Source organism: Panthera leo, chromosome F3, assembly GCF_018350215.1.
Source record: "Panthera leo isolate Ple1 chromosome F3, P.leo_Ple1_pat1.1, whole genome shotgun sequence".
In the NCBI taxonomy this organism is placed as follows: Eukaryota; Metazoa; Chordata; class Mammalia; order Carnivora; family Felidae; genus Panthera; species Panthera leo.
The window spans coordinates 62,806,527-62,827,116 of NC_056696.1; the positions used below are offsets into that span (position 1 = coordinate 62,806,527).

The window sequence follows — 20,590 nt, forward strand, 5'->3', positions numbered from 1 at the left end:
TAAAATTTTGTCTTTTTAATTTTATGAGCAAGAAATATTTTGATGCAATTCTGTGGTTCTCATTAGAGTATATCTTTTTCATACTTTTACTAAATATTTTTATTTTCTCTCCCGTAAATTTTCTTGCAGGATCCACCTGGTAGATTTCCTTTTTCCCCGTTAGTTTCCCTCACTCCTGTTGTCTTTCTGCTTAGATTCTCTTCTTTCCATGAGGTTGGGAAACACCAGAGAATCACTTGGAATTCTAGCCTGTAACTGAAGAGAATCCACTGCCCCTCTCCAACCCATTCTTTCTTCTCTTATGAACAGTATCTCTTTGCAATGTGCTATGTATAGATTGAATATTTGTGTGACCTCCCCCCCCAAAAGAATTCTTATGTTGAAACTCAACTCTAGGGGCGCCTGGGTGGCTCAGTCGGTTGAGCGGCCGACTTCGGCTCAGGTCATGATCTCGCGGTCCGTGAGTTCGAGCCCCGCGTCGGGCTCTGTGCCGACAGCTCAGAGCCTGGAGCCTGTTTCAGATTCTGTGTCTCCCTCTCTCTCTCTGACCCTCTCCCGTTCATGCTCTGTCTCTCTCTGTCTCAAAAAAATAAATAAATAAAAGTTAAAAAAAATTAAAAAAAAAAAAAAAAAAAGAAACTCAACTCTAATCCCTAATGCGAGCATATTTGGAGATGAGGGTTGGGGAGGTAATAAGACCATTAGAGTAGAACTCTCATAATGGGATTAGTCCCTTTATAAAAAAAGATACCAGAAATCATGTTTCTACTCTCTGCTCTCCACTGATGTGGGAAACAGAAGCAGGAGGAAATGGTAGATAAAATTAAATTTCCTTCTAATCTGAAGCCCATTGACAAATACTTGAGGCCTGCAAAGTAGGACATTCTTCCTGGAACTCGAAAGTGTCTAATGTCAATCCCTTGCTAGAGGGAAAAACAACCTTGGCTTGACAATAGCAGAGGCCTGAATGATCCTCAGAGCCTTCTTTAGCATATGAAAGCCCTTGTGGAAACTTCCCTTGCCTTTACCTCCCTGCAGATCCCAAGTATATAATCAATCACTCCTCGCAATCCCGGGGTAGCTCTTTCTGCCCATGGGTCCCATCCCGGTGCTTTAATAGAACCACCTTTCCGCACCAAAGATGTCCCAAGAATTCTTTCTTGGCCAGCAGCTCTGAACCGCACCACTTCAAACCACATGCTCCACCATTGAAGACACTATGAGAAAAGGGCTCATCTGTAAATCAAGAAGAGAACCTTCACCAAGAACCCAGCTGTGCTGGTGATGTGGTTTGGAGTGCTGGGGCTCGGAGGTGACGGCCAAGAAAAGGGTGGTTTTATTAAAGCATGGGGACAGGACCCACGGGCAGAAAGAGCTAGTTGCACTGGCTAAGGGTTGTGAGTGATGAGGTCTTGGGGTGATGGTGGGGTGGTCCGGAGCTAATGGCCAAGAAAGAAGAATTCTTGAAGACGTCTTTGGTGCGAAAAGGTGATTTTTTATGAAACCACGGGGACAGGACCCGCGGACAGAAAGAGCTGCACTGGGCTTGTGAAGAGTGGCTAGTTTCCCTTTCTTTCCGGTTTCTGCACAAATGTCACTGAATCGGTGAGGCCTTGCCTGGCCACTCTAACACAAATCGGCAATTCCTTATAGCCCTGGATTTCCCTGTTATCCTTACATTGCTTTCCTATTTACCTATAGCATTTTTATTTAGCACAGTATATATTTTCTTCCTTCCTTCCTTCCTTCCTTCCTTCCTTCCTTTCTTTCATTCTTATTAGTAGATTTCTCTGCCTAAAATGTAAGTTTGATGAGGACAGCTTGGTGTGTGTTCACAGCTGTATTTCCAGTGCCTACAACAGTGTCTGGCACATAGTAGGCACTTAGGAAATATTTTTTATTTAATTTAATTTAATTTTAATTTAAAAAAAAAATTTAAGGTTTATTTTGAGAGAGGCAGACAGACAGAGCACGAGCAGGGGAGGGGCAGAGAGAAAGGTAGACACAGAATCAGAAGCAGTTTCCAGGCTCCACGCTGTCAGCACAGAGCCTGACACGGGGCTCGAACCCACGAGAGTAAACGGCCTGTCGTTGGGGTTGCGAAAGAACAAATAAGATTCCCAAGGAAAAGTTCGGTCTGCTCCTGGGGTCAGAGGCTTTATCTGGGACTTTATTTCATCTCATCCCGCTCCGTGCTGGTTGAGGTGAGAACTTCCTGCACAAGGGATTCTCACGTGACAGACACTGGAGGGCTGGGTGACAGTGGGGGTGTAGTTTCCATCCGGAGCCTTGGCTCCGAGGGAAGCCCTAAGACCCCTCTGGAACACCAGTCTGTCCCTTTCTGTATTCAAGGGACGGGTCAAGTGTAGGACTGTGCTGTGGGGCGAAGTCTTTCCTGGCGTACCAGGGCGATGAACTGTTCGTTAATATTTGCTTTCCCCCACGGAACCAGTCTTTTTTCTTTGTACCTCCAGCCTCCTGGTTTGCTACTTTGCTGCTGAGCAGATCAAGCAGAAGCGTCTGTAACATCTGAAGGGAGGACCCGGGCCCACGGCCACCCCCTGCAGGACCCTGGCCCTGGAGCCTTCTCCTAGGCAAGGAAGCCCACAGCTTTTCTCATCCTCAATCCTGGACCGTGACTCTTCCCTAAAGGACTGAAGGACACGGCAGGATGAAATGGAAAGGCAGATGGGGAAGCGAAGGTGATTGGGAAAGAGGAGGCCGAAGAAAAGAGGACTAGGCAGATCAGGCCATTCATTTCATTCTCTTCCTTCCTTCCCTTTCTCTCCCAGCACCAAGGAATCCCACAAAAGCCACATTTACAGACAATGCCTCCTGCAGAATATGGACTTTACAACCTCTCTGCTCTATTCTCCACCTTCTGGCAGGAGTGTTCATAAACAGAAGAGATGACCAGCAAAACCAAGGAAAATCATTGATAATCCAGAAACTGCACAACCATTCCATGCAATTAAGAATTGTCTCGGATGCCTGAGTGGGGCAGTCGCTGAAGCATCTGACTCTTGATCTTGGCTCAGGTCATGATCTCACGTCATGTGAGATCAAGTCCCGCATCGGGCTCTGAGCTGAGCTGAGAGTGCACAGCCTGCTTGGGATTCTCTGTCCCTCTCTCTCTCTCTCTCTGCCCTACCCATCTCACAGTAAATAAATAAACTTAAAAAAAAAAAAAAAAAAAGGATTGTCTCCAGATTCAAACGTGTTGTGTTTTTTATTTTTAAGTTTATTTATTTGAGAGAGAGAGCATGAGCACAAGTGGGGGAGGGGCAGAGAGAGAACCCAAGCGGGTTCCACACTCTGTCAGCCCAGAGCCCGACTTGGGGCTCGAGCTCACCGTGAGATCACGACCTGAGCTGAAGTCAAGAGCCAGACACTTAACCAACTGAGCCACCCAGGCGTCCCCAAAGTGTTGTGTTTTTATTCCTGATCTTGAAATAGTGAAAGTTCACAAAAGAGATGTATAAACTCAGATTCTTTCAAGTCATCATCTGTCACTGTTTTACTTGGTGTCACAGACTAACCGCCTTAATTAGTAATTTGCACTAAGAGCTGCAATGTTATTATTTCAAGCAGTTTTCCCCTAAAAATTTAAGATTCTGCTTATGAATTATCATTCTGGTTCTTATAGCCTGAGCAAGTTTCCATTAAATCCTTTCTGCTTTATCGGTACAGGTATGATGTTAAGGTCCTAATCCTGACTATGTTAGTACCTCCTAATATAATATGAGTACTATATATTTTAATACTGTATCTTTAAGAGAAAGTTTTTTTAAGTTTGTTTATTTATTTTGAGAGAGAGAGCAGGGGAGGGGCAGAGAGGCAAGAAAAGAGAGAATCCCAAGCAGGGTCTGGGCTGTCAGCGCAGAGCCTGATATGGGGCTATGATCCCACAAGCCATGAGATCATGACATGAGCCCACATCAAGAGTCAGACATGTAACTGACTGAGCCACCCAGGCACCCCAGCACTCTATCGTTTTTTTTTTTTTTTTTTAATGTTTATTTATTTTTGAAGGAGAGAGAGAGACAGAGCGTGAATGGGGGAAGTGGAGAGAGAGAGGGAGACACAGAATCCGAAGGGGCTCCAGGCTCCCAGCTGTCAGCACAGAGCCCGACGCGGGGCTCGAACTCATGAACTGCGAGATCATGACCTGAGCCAAAGCCGGTCGCTTCACCGACTAAGCCACCCGGGCGCCCCCGTGTTCTTTCAATAGATTTTTATATTGTATTAATTCTTTGGGGGGAGGGATGGATGCAGAGAGAGATTAGCAGGTTGAGGGGCTTTACTGTCTGTTTGGGTCACTCTGGAGCTGTGTAATAATATAAAGTATTGATAGGAGTTAGGCAAAGAAACCCGACTGCTGTGCAGTGGAAGATGGTTGCCTTTCACTCCACCCACCACCCGCCAGTTCTCACGAGAAACAGCGGTGACAATTGTCGTCTGCAGCCTGACTTCCCTTATTGCTTAAAACACAAAACCTTTGATTCATTTCCTTCCCTCCTGACATATTTGTGATAACTTTTTACTTCTTTTTGCCTCTTGAGTTGAGATTTAATATTCCTAATGAATATCACAGATTTTGCCTTATTTCATAGCGATAGAATAGATTATTCCTCTGTGAATATTTTTGCATACATTAAGCACTCTTTATAGTCTCTTTTTGAGCTTTTAACGCATAGCTGAGCTAATCTTGATTTTGAAGGTATCATCTGTATGCAACAGATTTGTGGTAAGACTTGCATAATTTAAAAGTCCTATGAGTTGAAACTCATTTTCCCACAGAAGTAAAAGTAAAGTGGGAATATACACATTTAGGGGACATAAATCCACAACTCTCACCATGTGATTTTGTATTAAGGCTGCTTTGTCTGTTATCATCATTCTCTCCAGAATTTAGTAGAGTCCTTTCTTCCAAGTTAGCAGTATTTTTGTCACATCAAGTGGGCATGCCCGTATTATTTCATCTTTACTCATTTCTTCCCCTCAGTGGCTAGTGTTTCAGGATCCCTTTACTCTAGTGCAAATTACTGAAGTGTTAGAAGATCTTAAAAATATTTTAAACTATGCATTAGTAAATGCTGACATAAAATCATAGGAATAAGCATGCGTCATAAAGAATGATGTCAGATCAAGAAACAGGAACTCTGAATGATTATGGATTAAGGAAGAAAAAAATATATGGTATTTTATTATGAATAGTTTTGTAAAGATGGCTGCTGACACTGATTCAGTTACTCAACTACAGTGGCAAGCTCCTGGGCTCTTTCCGTTTTCCCCGGGGCATTTTCAGTGGGTCAGTTTTTGCCCTTGGGCTTGTTCTTTCCTCAGTGCAGAAGTCTGCTCCCTCTCCGGGCACCTCTTTCCCTGAGAGCATTCAGAAGCAGGCAGCAGGGATGTGGCCAGGGTAGTCAGAGACCGCTCTTGCACAATTCTCTCCTCTTTTATCGGGGAATAAAATATTTTTAACTAAACGGCCCAAACTAACTTATGAAGCAATCACCGGTGAAGGAAAAATACTACTGTCCTTGACGTAGAGCAGGTATGATTCATCCCCTGGAACTTGCATAATGCTTACGGGAATAAAATCAGGTTTCTTTTTTTTTTTTTAGTTTTTTTTTTAACATTTATTTATTTTTGAGACAGAGAGAGACAGAGCATGAACGGGGGAGGGGCAGAGAGAGAGGGAGACACAGAATCGGAAGCAGGCTCCAGGCTCTGAGCCATCAGCCCAGAGCCCGACGCGGGGCTCGAACTCACGGACCGCGAGATCGTGACCCGAGCTGAAGTTGGACGCTCAACCGACTGAGCCACCCAGGCGCCCCAAATCAGGTTTCTATTAGAAAGGAAAAGGAGGAGGATAGTACTTGGGCAAATAGTGGATGCGGCATCCGTGCACCGTGTACCATAGAGCTTCACATCATATTTCAATTGTTTATTGCTTCGTAACCTAACACTTTAAGAGGTAGGGGCTTAAAACAGCAGCGTACTCTTACTTCTCCTGGTTCTGAGGGTTGACGAGTAGTTCTTGCCTGGGGGTCCCTCCTGTGGTTGCAATGAGAGAGCAGGTGAGTCTGACACCTCGTATGTTGGGAACAGCTGGAGCTAAGAGCATCTGTCTCCAAGTGACACAGATGGGCTGCCTCACGGTCTGACAGTCTCGGGACAGCCGAACGGTTTCACAGTGGCTGGTTACCTCCTGCACAAATATTCCAAGAGATCTAGTTGGAAGCCGCAAGGCTTCTTAGGACCTAGCTTTGCAAGTCATACCGTGTTACTTCTACTGCATTTTGTTGTCAAAGCAGCCACATTGCAGCTCAGATTCAAATCGTGACAGTTTCGTAATGGACTGAAGTTTGCATTCGCCCCGAGTTCACATGTTGAAACCCTAAGTGATAACGCGATGGTGTCAGGGGTTGGGGTCTTTGGGAGGTTGGTTAGGTCACGAGGAGGTCAGGAGTATAATGACTGCACCTTAGAGAAGAGACCCCAGACGGCTCTCACCCCTTTTGTCTTGTGAGGGCACATCGAGAAGACTGCCATCTATGAGTCAGGAAGTGGACTTTCACCAGACACCGAAGGTCCAGCACCTGGATCTCAGACGTCCTGTCTCCGGATCTGTGAGAAATAACTTTTTATGGTTTAAGCCACCCCGTCCATGGCATTTTTGTTAGAGCAGCCCTAGGGGACCAAGACAGGGTGACAAAGTATGGCATGTGGTGGCTGATATCTTTAATATGCTGGCTAATAGAACCTCCCAACGAAGCACTAGCATGAACACGGTTTGTGATTCATGTTCATTGGTGTTGTAATTGTCCAACTGTTGATGAATCTTTCCAATTTAGAGAGATTTACACTGATTGAAGTTTTAGAGAATATTTAATCATTCATGCCATACTCTTTAATTCGCACTGTTCAAACTATTATTTTGGGGGGGCGCCTGGGTGGCTCAAACTATTATTTTTGGGGGGCACCTGGGTGGCTCGGTCGGGTAAGCTTCTGGCTCCTGATTTCAGCTCAGGTCATGATCTCACAGCCCATGGGATAGGGCCCCCACATGGGGCTCTGTGCTGGTGGTATGGAGCCTGCTTGGGATTCTCTCTCTCCCTCTCTCTCTGCCCCTCCCCTACTTGCTCACTCTTGTTTTCTCTCTCTCTCAAGATTAAAGAAAAAAATATATATATATATATATATATTTAAGTTTATTTGTTTATTTTGAGAGAGAAAGCACGATCGGGGAGGGGCAAGAGAGAGGGAGAGAATCCCAAACAGGCTCTGCGATGCCAGCGCAGAGCTCAACACCTAACACGGGCCTCAAACCACTATTCAAAATATTATTAAATATAATCTCACTACATTTCATATGCAACTCAACAACGTAGCCTTTTCGGAGTTTTCTTATCTCCTTTCTCTCCTGTTCTGTTTGCTTGTTTGCTTGATTGATTGATTTGCATATCATTGGGTACAAGGAAGGGGGCTGAGAGAGTGCCTGGGGGATGGGTTGGGTGAAAAGGCACTCTGGGGAATCTGAACATTTAAATGGATTTCTGTTACTTGCTGTGGAGTGTTCGATGTAGACCTCTCCTCCTCCACCTCCTCTGCAAAGTCTTCAGTAAATTCGACTTTGTTCACTGCTGCTTTCTTATGAGTGAGCGTTGATTTGGGCAGGGAAGGGCATTGGCAAAACTGTTGCAATGTTGCTTTCTGGGGTCACGTGGGGCAGTGCTAGAGAAGGATGGGAACCCCAGGTGGGATGGGGGTCAGTGGTGGTGGTTGGGGGCTTGCAGGCAGAGGGGGTCATGAAAAAGTATGTCCCTAGGAATTTACAGAAACTTTACAGAACTTTCCTCAGGGCATGATCTTGGGGAATTGAGGTAATTCTACCTAAATTTCAAGTGCTGGGGAGGGGTCCACCGCAAGCTGGGTTAGCTACTGGAGTGACTCCTATGTTAGCCAATCAGACAGCTGCATTGGCCCTGAAGTCCCCAAGCAAAATAACATTTTACACTTGGGAGAAACCCCTTAGATTTCTATCAATAGTAGTGCATTTGGGTAGATTAACTAATTTAGGCAATGGCCTCCTGTGCAGAAAACCTCTTAGAAGTAACCGTGCTGACCACTCATTGTCTCCAGTAAATCAAACAGATTTGCTGAACAGCTGCATTAAGCATGTCTTTTTATTTTCTGTACCCTAATATTTAAAAAAAACTTTTTTAATGTTTATTTATTTTTGAGAGAGAGACAGAGAGAGACAGAGCATGAGCAGGAGAGGGGCTGAGAGAACGGGAGACACAGAATCCGAAGCAGGCTCCAGGCTCTGAGCTGTCAGCACAGAGCCCGATGCAGGGCTTGAACCACGAACTGTGAGATCATGACCTGAGCCGAAGTCAGACGCTCAACCGACTGAGCCACCGGGCACCCCTGTATTCTGAAATTTTGACATTGAGGGCCTTGCTGACCTTGGAGGACTGTCCCTCCCAGGACTAGCCCATTGCTAGAGGTAGTAAACAGCCCGCCCCTCTTTTCAAATGCAAACCGGTCAATCCAGAACCAGTACCCTTAATCCCTTCCTTTATTTCACTAATCACCCCGGAGCCAGGTGTCAGAGAGGAGAGCCAGGCAAAACCCCTCTGGCCCGGAGATGCTGAAACGATTCAAACCAGCCCCTCTTACACCCGCTGTCCCTTCCTTGTCTATCCCGTCCCAGGGAAAGAAACCACAATAAAGACTCTGGCCTGCGGCTCCTCGTCTTTCTCCGGCACCAGCGACCAGCGCCGTATTTTCCCCCGCGTCCCCCTGCTCTGCCTGCCACGGAGGGCATGACCCCTCCCCTGGGAACTGTGAGGACTGTAGTGGTTTTCAGCAGCAATCGTCTGCTGCTCTGTGAGCCTTACCGAACCTCAGTTGTCCGTGAGCACGCTTCGTACCAGACTTGGATGCACCAGATTCCTTAGGTACCCGGGATCACAAGGAATCAACACACTTTTCCCAGGAGAATCCACATCATCGGGCGGTAAGAACCTGCAACTGCCTGGAAACCTGAGAAAAGAGGAGACTGGCAGAGATCGGAGCACCTGTGGGGTGTGTGTGCTATGTGTGTATGTGGGGGTACGTGTGTGTGCATGGTGGGTATATGTGTGTGCTGTGTTGTGTATGTGCGTGTACCGCTTTCTCAGCTCTCCCCACACCTCTCAGAGCATTTCTCGGGGGTCCTAGAGGTGCTAGAAGGGCTGTCGCCTGCCCGAGGCTGCTGGGCAGGGATGGCAGGAGATATCGCCCGTAGGGTTCAAGGCTGTGCAGGTGCAGGTCTGGTCCAGGTTGCAGAGGCTGAAGAGTCGGTAAAGACAGGCTCTTCCTGGGACACAGACCACCCCCCCAGGCCCACTGGCATCCATCTGCATGTATGATCTCTTCTCCTCCCTTCAAGGAGCCCTCTAAGATAGGGCCCTTTTCTCAAAGACACTGGATTCCAGTATAAATGGAGGCCCTCTTAGCCATCCTATTGGAAGCAATAGTGTCTAGAAACTGAAAAGAGCAAACAGGGGCCTCTCTAGGCCATCCTAGAGGAAGACGACTTAGAAATGAAGGGAAAAGAACCACAGCAACGATCCCAGACAGTTCTGGAGACTCTTCTAATCCCAGCCCCTGAGACACTAAATGGAAAAAGAAACAGGTCATTTGAGGTTACTGAACCATCAGCCAAGGTCCACCCATAGGTGAGTTTTGGTCCCTGAGACGAATCCCTTGTCTTTTCTGGAGTTTCTCTGAGGGCCTTGGGGTTCACTTCTGCAGTTTGCATTTAGGTGGAACTCATTTCTTAAGCCAGCCAGTGGTTTAGAAGAGGAAGAAGGAGATGAAAGGAGAGGCGGAGGGGAGTAAAATGTCCTGCCTGGAACCTCAGGGTGTGGCCTTCCTCATATACAAATAAGTTCATGGCAGGAGCACCCGGGCGGCTCTGTTGGTTGAGCCGTTGAGCATCTGACTCTTGATTCCAGCTCAGGTCGTGATCCCAGGGTCATGGGATCAAGCCCCACGTCGGGCTGAGCGTGGAGCCTGCTTGGAATTCCCTCTGCCCCTCTCCCCCGCTCTCACTCACTTTCTCGCTCCCTCTCTCTCTAAAATAAAAAAGAAAAGAAAAGAAATAAGGTCATGGCAGATGTAATTAATTAACATGAAGTCATAGTGGAGTTAGATGGGTCCTTAAGCCAATGTGGTGTCCCTAAAGAAGATGAGAGGAGATGGGGGGGGGAATAGAACCCCATGTGAAAACACACAGGGAGAACACCTTGGATGACAGAAGCAGAGTTTGGAGCGATGTGTCCACAAGCCAAGAAATGACAAGGATTTCTGGCAAACACCAGAGGCTAAAAGAACGTGGAAGGATTCTTATGGGTTCCGAGGGGGCATGGGCCTCACAATACCTCGGTTTCAGACTTCTAACTTCTGTCAGAAAATTCATTTCTGCTGCTTTCAGCCACCCAGTTTTTGGCACTTTGTCACGGTGGCCCTAAGAGATTACCACAGGGAGGAAACAAGATTTTGGACCCACTGGCCATGTCAGTGAAACCGAGGGGCCACTTTCAGTAAGAGTCATTCAGTCCCCAAGGCCCGAGGGGACCTTCCCAAACTTTTCATCAGTGATGTATGTCCCTTATATCCCCTTGTACTGAAGGCCCTCAGAGTGAAATGAGAGAATGTTCTAGAGATCTTTGAAGTGCTGTGGGCCCTTTGGCACAATGGGAATGCTGTGCTGCCCGGGGTACAACTTGGGGACGGTCTGTAGTCTATGGGTATCACTCATGCTGACGTTTGCAGTTTTTCTTTTTCTGGTCTGATGAGGGCGAGAGATAGAAACCCAAGACACTAGGGGCGCCTGGGTGGCTCAGTCAGCTAAGCATCCGACTTCGGCTCAGGTCACGATCTCACGGCTTGTGAGGTCAAGCCCTGCGTCGGGCTCTGTGCTGTCAGCGAGGAGCCTGCTTCAGTTCGGCTCCTGGCTCCCTCTCTCTCTCTCTGGTCCTCCCCAGCTCGTGCTTTCTGTCTCAAAAAATAAATAAAAACATCACCAAGTTAAAAGAGAGAAAAAAAACCCCCAAGAAACTAGGCGATGGTATTAAGCCACTCTCCTGTGGGAGCCTTCGGGGGGGACGGGGTGCCAGCTCCTCCAGACTCCTGTGCCCTGCAGGAGGGATTCAGGTTGTGAAGTGATGTTTCCTGGAAGCCCAGAAAGTAAACTTGTACAAGACCGTCGCTTGCTACCCTCCCTCTCACCCTGGAGCCCTGAGAAATGTCAGACAAGAAGCCATTATTCGCAGTCGGGATGTGGCCGCCGCTGACAGTGGCCAATAAGTACAATCGCCTTCCCGCTGAGATCTCTCAGGGGGTGCATCCCTGCTCCCTATCTCAGGGGCTGGGCTTCTACCGAGGGCCAGCAAACTCAGCTAAAAAGGTGACAGAGAAGACAAGACCCTGCCACACACCCAGGCAGCAAGGCAGATAGCTGCCATTTCCTCGGGCTGACCACTTAACCACCAAAATTTTGTTTTCTCTTCTCGTGGTCCCAGACATTTGCCTTGGTATCTTCTTTCGACTCTGGTTCTTCCTTCGGTCATGTCCCTGATGTGAAAACTGAATAACAACCCCCCGAAGTCCTGGATCCTGTGTCTATGTTAAGTTCCTTGACAAAAAGAACTTTGCAGACGGAATGAAAACTGACCGCTGATCAGTTGACCTTGAAGGAAGGAGGGTATCCTGGATTGTTTGCAGGGGTCCAATGTAATCCCAGGAGCTCACAAAAGTAGAAGAACACAGTTGGTGGTTAGAGATCGGTAGCAGAGGGGGGAGGCAGAAGAGAGGTTTGAGGTGTGGGAAAGACTTGACCCTCCAATGCTGATTTTGAGGATGGAGGAAAGAAGTCACAAGCCAAGATCTAGGGGAAGGCTCTAGAATCTGAGACTAGTCCTCAACAGACAGCCAATAAGAGACTGGGTTGCCATTCCCACAACTGCGTGAAGCTGAACTCCACAGCAGTCTAAATGAGGGGGCACATGGACTCCCCTCCCAGAGCCTCCAAGAAGGAACACAGGCTGACGTCTTGATTTTGGCCTTGTGAGACGCTGAGCGGAGACCCGGTCAAGCCTGCCAGACTTCTGACCCAAGGAGACTGAGATAATGAATTCGTGTTGTTTTCAGGCACTACGTTGGTGGTAATTTGTTACAGTGGCGATAAAAAACGAATCGACTTAGGGCATCCGGTTCCCTCAGGAAGTAAACCCAGGTTTCTCCTGTGGAGAATGAGGTAGATTTCCTAACCTTTTCTCACCCTACTCACTGGCCTTTACATTGAAGAGGATGATCCTCTTTATTGCAAATTAGCCCAGCAACCAAGCCTTGTTGCAGGAAGAGGGTTTCAACCTGCTTCTTTCACGGTGTTCCAAGAAGACTCAAGCCTGTTCACTTAAACCAAGTTGCATGGAAAAAAATAAAGCTGCCTAACGTTTACTTGCACAATGAGCAAACTTCCTGATCATATCTTCGCCCGAAATTTATACTCACCAAGTTTACCTTTTATGTTTGATTGGAGTCTCTTAGGCCCTTTTGAGATTTTTGTTTGCACTCTTCGGGGATTTCTTTTTCACTTTGTTGGCTCCTAAATATCGCAATTGTAAAATAAAGTGAAGCATATAAGATAGTTAAACATATAAGATAGTTAAAGCAGTGAAATGAATATACAGTTAACCCTTGAACAATATGAGGGTTGGGGGTACTGACGCCGCCCTCCACCCCGTGCAGTCAGAATCCGAATATAACTTTTGGTTCCCCCAAACTTAATTACTAATAGCCTACCATCAACCTGAAGCCTTACCTGTAACATAGACAGCCGATTAACATTTGTTTTGTATGCTTCTACGTGTTACACATGATATTCTTGCAATAAAGTAAGCTAGAGAAAAGAACATGTTATTAAGTAAATCATAGGAAAGAGAAAATACATTTATGGTACTTACTTTTTTTTAAATGTTTATTCACTTATTATTTTTTAAAGAGAGAGAACACAAGTGGGGGAGGGGCAGAGAGAGGGGGAGACACAGAATCTGAAACAGGCTCCAGGCTCTGAGCTGTTAGCTCAGAACCCGACACGGGGCTCGAACCCACGGACCATGAGATCATGACCTGAGCCGAAGTCAGATGCTCAACCGACTGAGCCACTCAGGCATCCCTAGTACGCGCTGTTTTAACGAAAAAATATGCACATATATGAGTGGAAGAGCGCAGTTCAAACCCATGCTGTTCAAGGTCAACTGTACCGTCTGTATTCACCTCTTAAATAGCTCAGAAGTTTACCTCTTAAATAGCTCAGTGAGTCGCAGGTACACTCATGCTAATTTAACACCTAGCTGTTCTTTTCAATAATCAATAGTTATAACATTGCTTTTAAAAACTTATTTAAAGAATGGTATCAGGAGGAATGAGGGCTAATCTGTGGAGAGGGTCGTCAGGGAAGCTGATAGTTCAAGGTTGGAGGAAATCAAAAAGTAGTGGGAGTTCAACATGGTTGTGGGAACATTTACACGCTATTCGTAGATGGTGCGATTACATTCCAACAGCTAATGAATTACAATCACAGATGAATAAGTAATTATAATTCCAAAATCAATGGAGATAGTATTTAAACTAATCAAAAACCCCAGTGCCATACGTCTGTGTATCTACTAGGATCCCTTTTGCTGCAACAATGAGTCCCAATTCAAATGCTTAAACAGGAAGGAAATTTATTCTCCAGCCTGACTGGAAGTCCAGAGGAGAGGTAGGTTCTTGGGTCAGATGGTAAAGAGGCTCAACGTCATTGTCAAGGACCCAGATTGTCTCTCTGTCTACTTTGCCCTTCTTTTTTAAAAAAAAAAAAAATTTTTTTTAACGTTTATTTATTATTGAGAGACAGACACAGGATGTAAGCAGGGGAGGGGTAGAGAGAGAGGGAGACACAGAATCTGAAGTGGGCTTCAGGCTCCGAGCTGTCAGCACAGAGCCTGCCACGGGGCTCGAACTCACGAACCGTGAGATCATCAACTGAGCCGAAGTCGGTTGCCCAACCGATGGAGCAACCCAGGCGCCCCTACTTTGCCCTTCTTAGCAGCCAGTCTGGCTCCTACAGTCCCAGGATGGTTGCCAAAGGTATGTTAACTAACTGTAATTTAAGTAAAAACTTTTTAAAAAAATGACAAGAAGCCCTAAAACAAGAGTGTAGCAAGACCTAAGAAATCACTGGATCTGGAAAACAAAAATCCACAGAGAACCTAAGTAGGACTGTCTTTCTCTTCTTCTTTTTTTCTTTTCTTTTTTTTTTTTTTTTTTTTTTGAGATATAACTGTTTTGTTGAGATATAATTGACATGCAGCATGGTGTAAGTTTAAGGTGGACAGCATAAGGACTTGACTTACATATGTTGTAAAAGGATTGCTGCCACAAGCCTAGTTAATATCCATCATCCCATAGACACACACACACACACACACACACAGAGGAAAAGAAAAAAATGTCTTTTCCTTGTGATGAGAACCTTTAGGATTTAGTGTCCTAACAACTCTCCTATGTACTGCACAGCAATGTTAGCGATGGTCACCATGTTGTATATCACACCCCCAGTACCCACTTATCTTGTAACTGGAATTTTGTACCCCCCTTCATGTGATTTGCCCACCCCTTACTTTTGGTAACCACCAATCTGATCTCTTTTTCTGTGAGGTTTTTTTCCCCCTGAGGTTCCATATATGAGTGAGATCATACAATATTGGACTTTCTCTGCCTGACTCATTTCACTTAGCATAGTGCCCTCAAGCTCCATCCATGTTGTTGCAAATTAGAAGAGTTACTTTTTTTTTTTTTTAATTTTTTTTTTAACGTTTATTTATTTTTGAGACAGAGAGAGACAGAGCATGAACGGGGGAGGGTCAGAGAGAGGGAGAAACAGAATCTGAAACAGGCTCCAGGCTCTGAGCTGTCAGCACAGAGCCCGACGCGGGGCTCGAACTCACAGACCACAAGATCATGACCTGAGCCGAAGTCGGACCCTTAACTGACTGAGCCACCCAGGCGCCCCGGAGTTACTTCTTTTTTATGGCTGACTAATATTCCACTGTGTATATATACCACATCACCTGCATCCATTCATCTGTTGATGGACGCTGATGTTCTTTTCGCGTCTTGGCTACTGTAAATAATGCTGCAATGAACATGGGGACGCAGATGTCTTTTCAATATACTGATTTCATCTCCTTCAGATATATATCCTGAAGTAGAATTGCTGGATCATGTGGTAGTTCTATTTTTAATTTTCTGGAGAACCTCCACACTGCTTTCCTTAGTGGTTGTAGCAATTTATATCCCCACCAGTAGTGCACAAGGATTCCTTTTCCTCCACAGGCTCACCAGATCTGTTATCTCTTGTCTCTTTGATGATGGCACTTCTAACAGGTGTGAGGTGATACCCTGTGGTTTTGATTAACATTTCTCCAATGGTTAGTGATGATGAGCACCTTTTCATGCACCTGTTGGCCATTTGTATATATCTTTTGGAAAAAAAAATGTTTGTGAATGCAAGCTGGTGCAGTTGCTCTGGAAAACAGTATGGAGTTTCCTCAAAAAACTGAAAATAGAACTACCCTATGACCCAGCAACTGCACTACTAGGCATTTATCAACGGGATACAGGTGTGCTGTTTCGAAGGGGCACATGCACCCCCATGTTTATAGCAGCACTGTCGACAATAGCCAAAGTATGGAAAGAGCCCAAATGTCCATCGATGGAGGAAATGTATAAAGAATATGTGGTATATATATACAATGGAGTATTACTCGGCAATCAAAAAGAAAGAAATCTTGCCATTTGCAACTACATGTATGGAACTGGAGGGTATTATGCTAAGTGAAATTAGTCAGTCAGAGAAAGACAAATATCATATGACTTCACTCATATGAGGAATTTAAGATACAAACAGACGAACAGAAGGGAAAGGAAACAGAAATAATATAAAAACAGGGAGGGGGACCAAACAGAAGAAACTCATAAAAACTCAGGAGCACAAACTGAGGGTTACTGGACGGGTTATGGGAGGGGGGGATGGGCTAAATGGGTAAGGGACACTAAGGAATCTACTCCTGATATCATTGTTGCACTCTATGATAACTAATTTGGATGTAAATTTGAAAAAATTAAAAATTAAATTAAAAAAAATTTTTTTAAAAAGAAAAAAATTGCCTATTTAGGTCCTTTTCCCATTTTGAAATAGGATTGGTTGGGTTTTTTGCTATTGAGTTGTATGAATTCTTTATATATTTGGATATTAACTCCTTATTAGATATATGGTTTGCAAACATATTGTCCCATTCAGTAAGTTGTCTTGGTAGGACTGTCTCTTGATTCGGCTTCTCTCCATGAGTCTACTTCTTTCTTCATTTTGTGGACCAATTCTCTCTCTTCTCCTGTCTGCTGGGTCCACAGCAAAAAAAAAAAAAAAAAAAAAAAAAAAAAGTACCCATTTATAGCTATTCCTAGAGAACTCGTTTCCATTCTTATCCTCACTCTCCATCTCCTGTACCTCCCTCTCATTTCTTAATTTCCTCCAAATTCCTTGGTTAGGGTCTTGGACTAGTGCATATTGGATCAGAAGCCTACCGTTGGTCCAATCACCTGTGGCTAGAGGGTTAGAGTCATGTTCCACAAAACTTGACAATAGGCTTTGATTGTCATTGATGAAAGGAAGGGGAGTCCATGTAAGAAATTAAAGATGTTGGGGCACCTGGGTGGCTCAGTGGCTCAGGTCATGATCTCCTGGTTCTTGAGTTTGAGCCCTGCATTGGGCTCCATGCTGGCAGTGTGGAGCCTGCTTGGGATTCTCTCCCTCCCTCTCTCTGCCCCTCCTCTCCCCTCATCTCGCTAAGTTAATTCAAAAAAAGAAATTAAGGACTTTGTTGTGTAATGCGCAGCTATTCTCAAAGGTGACGTGGATCAGAATAACATGAGAATGGAAAACTTTTTATCATAAAAAATTTCAACACATGCAGAATCAGAGCCATTAATATAATGAACCTTACCATCACCCAGCTAAGGATGTTTACTCACATAAGCACAATGCCATCACCACACCTAACAAAATCAACAATTTCCTTGGTATCATCTACCATCCCGTCAATATTTAAATTGCCCCAATGGCAGGAAACTTCTTTGTGTTTGTTTTTTTTTTTTTTTCAAACCAGGATCTAAACAAGATCCTCATGCTACCTTGGTTGTATGCCTCAGCAGCCTCCTTTAACCTAGAGCTGTCCCCACCCCACTCGCTGACTCCATTTTTATGACATTAACCTATGAAGAAACAATGTTAGTTGTTCCTGCCGAATGTCCCACATACTGGATTTTATCTGTCTGCGTCTTCATTATGGGCTCATAAATAGAATTTCGTTCTAAGGGCTTGATTTACTGCAAGGTCAACATTTTTTGAAAGTACGTGTCACTAGTGGTGCTGCATGCTTCCTGATGCCTCAAGTTCATGGCCATTCAATGTCTAGTGTCCCGCTCTTAGTTATGCTAAGACTGACCAAGGGGTTCAGGTGGTGACAGCTTGATTTCTCCCTTGTAAATGTCATTATCAAACTTTTGCCTAAAATGCTCACCCATTGACTACCTTTGCCTGAATTATTTATTTCATTAGGTACTACAAAATGGATGTGAGAAGATCCAACCAGGGGGCAAGTGCATATGTAACTTCCCTAGGTATTGCCAGATTCTCTTCCACTGGAGTTGTAACCATTCTTAAAATTTTGTGTGTGTGTTTATTTATTCTTGAGAGAGGAGGGGAGAGAGCAGGAGGAGACAGGGGAGGGGCAGAGAGAGAGAGGGAGACACAGAATCTAAAGCAGGCTCCAGGCTCTGAGCCATCAGCACAGAGCCTGATGCAGGGCTGAACCCGTGAACCATGAGATCATGACCTGAGCCGAAGTTGGACACTTACCTGTCTGAGCCACCCAGGCTCCCCATTGTAACCATGTTTTATTCCAATCAGCAATGTAGGAGATATTATCATATCTCACCCCAGCATGTTTTCAAAGTTTTGGTTTTCATCGATATGATAGACAAGAGGTGTCACCTCAGTAAGGATTTAATTTGTATTTCCCTTATGATGAGTGAGCATGAGGGCAACTGGGTTTTGAAAACAAACAAACAAACAAACAAACAAAAAAGGCAAGAAAGCCCCAGTGATGATGATGATTTTAAGCACACACTAACTTATTTCCTCTCCTTTTTGTCAAAAAATATCTTCCCATCAAGCTTGGTAACCGGTTTCCTCTTTCCCCAAGGAAAAATTCTCTCCTCACCTGTCATAATTCTCAGGAAATTCAATAGCATATGGCCCTACACCACATAAGAAAAAAAATGGGGATTTGAAAGCATAACTCTCTGATAACAAGTTTCTTGATGAATGTCACTCCATTACACCAACAGCAGAGCAGTGTGATTTCCAAGGAAGAACAAAAATCTGCTACAAGGAAGCTTAATGTATGACAGTTTTCCACGAGTAGGTGGACTGCTTAAGCATAGCAGCAAGATGAAATAATCGTCTGCTTAAGAAGGGATTAAGAGAAGTAAGGATGACTCATGAGCACATAGTTCTTTTTTTTTTTTTTAAAGTTTATTTATTTATTTTGAGGGAGACAGAGACAGAGCAAGTCGGGGAGGGGCAGAGAAAGAGGGAGAGAGAGAGGGAGAGAGAGAGAATCCCAAGCAGGTTCCACACTCTCAGTGCAGAGCCGGACACAGGACTCAAACCCACGAACTGTAAGATCATGACCTGAGCTGAAATCAAGAGGTGGATGCTTAACCAACTGAGCCACCCAGGCGCCCCTTATTTTCATAGATACACACTCGAGATGTGTGGCGAGTCCTATATACAGAAAGAAATTCACATATAGTTTATACCAACTGACATTGTACCACAGTAATCGTGGGAGATAAGTAAATGTGATCCAATTTAAAATGTTGGATTACAGATTGGCTCACATGGCTTATTCTGTCTGAAATTAATTAATTAATTAATAATATGTCGACAGGTTGGTTGTTCATAAAGGCCTTAGAGGAAACAGGGAGATGTTGTTCAGAGGGTACAAACTTCCAGTTATAGGTTAAGTTCTGGGGAATTTAATGTACATAGTGGTGATAGTTCTACTGTATTACATACTTGAAAGTTGCTAAGAGAGTGGATCTTAAATGTTCTCACCACAAAAAACAAACGGTAATTAGGTGGCAAGATGAAGGTGTTTGCTTATGGTACAGTGGGAATCATTCTGCAATGTAGAAAGATAGCAAATCAATGCATTATACACCCTAAATTTACACAATGCTATATGTCAATTATATCTTAAAGCTGGGCGGGGGTAAGGCCATAGAAATTACTCTTAAAGCTAAATCTGACTCTCAGATGACCGAAGTCCCCCTTCCCAAGAATATCAGCTGATCAAGGCAGAAAAGGCTCAGAAAGAAAGAGAAAGAAAGAGAAGGAAAGAAAGAAAAGGAAGGAAAGAAAAAAGGAAGGAAGGCAAAGAAAGAAAAAAAGAAAGAAAGAAAAGGGAGGAAAGAAAGAAAAAAAGAAAGGAAAGAATGAAAAGGAAGGAAAGAAGACAAAAAAGGAAGGAAAGAATGAAAAGGAAGGAAAAAAAAGGAAGGAAAGAAGAAAAAAAGGAAGAAAGGCAGAGAAAGAAAGAAAGAAAGAAAGAGAAGGAAAGAAAGAAAAGGAAGGAACGAAGAGAAAAAAGGAAGGAAGGAAGGCAGAGAAAGCAAGAAAGAGAAAATAAAAGGGTTTTCTCATCAATACCAGCAGACTAAAGAGGGCTCAGTGTCTCCGGATGGATAGACTTTTCTTGGTCTTTCTTCATGGGGACACATCACTGCTGTCCTCCAGGACAGGAACTTCAAAGGACCCAAAGATATTCAAACCAAGCCTGCTATACTCCTTTCTTGTACCTGGAGAACTATTCCTGAACGATTTCGCACACCCAGATATCTCTCCCACCTGCACCAGCTCCTTCCAAAAAGCATAATGCTGGAAGATGTTAACAGTGGCCTTTGTTCATCAATGTCCGCGAGCCTTAACCAGGGGCTGGGCTGTCTCCCCACATTGCATTCAGTTGCCTTCTATTCCCACTAATGTCTTCTGATTTTCATGCCATTTGACCTGTGGAAGTCCTACCTTTTCCACGGCTCCATTACATCTGGACCAACCTGGCTTCATTCAGCATCTGAACCCTTTCTGAGCACCTGTTATGAGCTTAGCGTAGCACAGTGATGGGCAGCTCCAGCCGGAAATGGGCAAGGGTCGCAGCCAAAGGTAGCGGCGTGCTCCCTGGAAGGAACGCCAGCAGCCGGAGAAGGAGAAAACAGGTGATTTAGGGTGATATTCAAGGCCGCAGCCCCGTCCTGGGGAGCTCAGCTTCGGCCTTGCAGCCCACCCACGAACATCACCGAGTTTACCGTGTGCTCAAACTTGCTCTCACTTCTGTGAGTCACACTAGGGCCACTCACAGGC

The 20,590-nt window shown here is 44.8% G+C and overlaps 1 long non-coding RNA gene across 4 annotated transcripts; it reads right to left on the reverse strand.

Moving 5' to 3' along the window:
- Positions 1-5,820: 5,820 nt before the first annotated feature.
- LOC122212140 lies at positions 5,821-20,558 on the reverse strand. 4 transcript variants are annotated; one of them, XR_006199028.1, is made up of 6 exons: positions 20,536-20,558; positions 20,255-20,407; positions 12,881-12,958; positions 12,571-12,664; positions 8,910-9,054; positions 5,821-6,633 (listed from the first exon to the last, which is right to left on the reverse strand). It is a non-coding gene; the product is annotated as an uncharacterized LOC122212140 (long non-coding RNA). The 4 variants fall into 4 exon arrangements; XR_006199030.1 differs by lacking the exon at positions 20,536-20,558 and having other exon boundaries at positions 5,821-6,214; positions 6,520-6,633; positions 20,255-20,529; XR_006199029.1 differs by lacking the exon at positions 20,536-20,558 and having other exon boundaries at positions 5,821-6,403; positions 6,520-6,633; positions 20,255-20,529.
- Between the last annotated feature and the right edge of the window lie 32 nt (positions 20,559-20,590).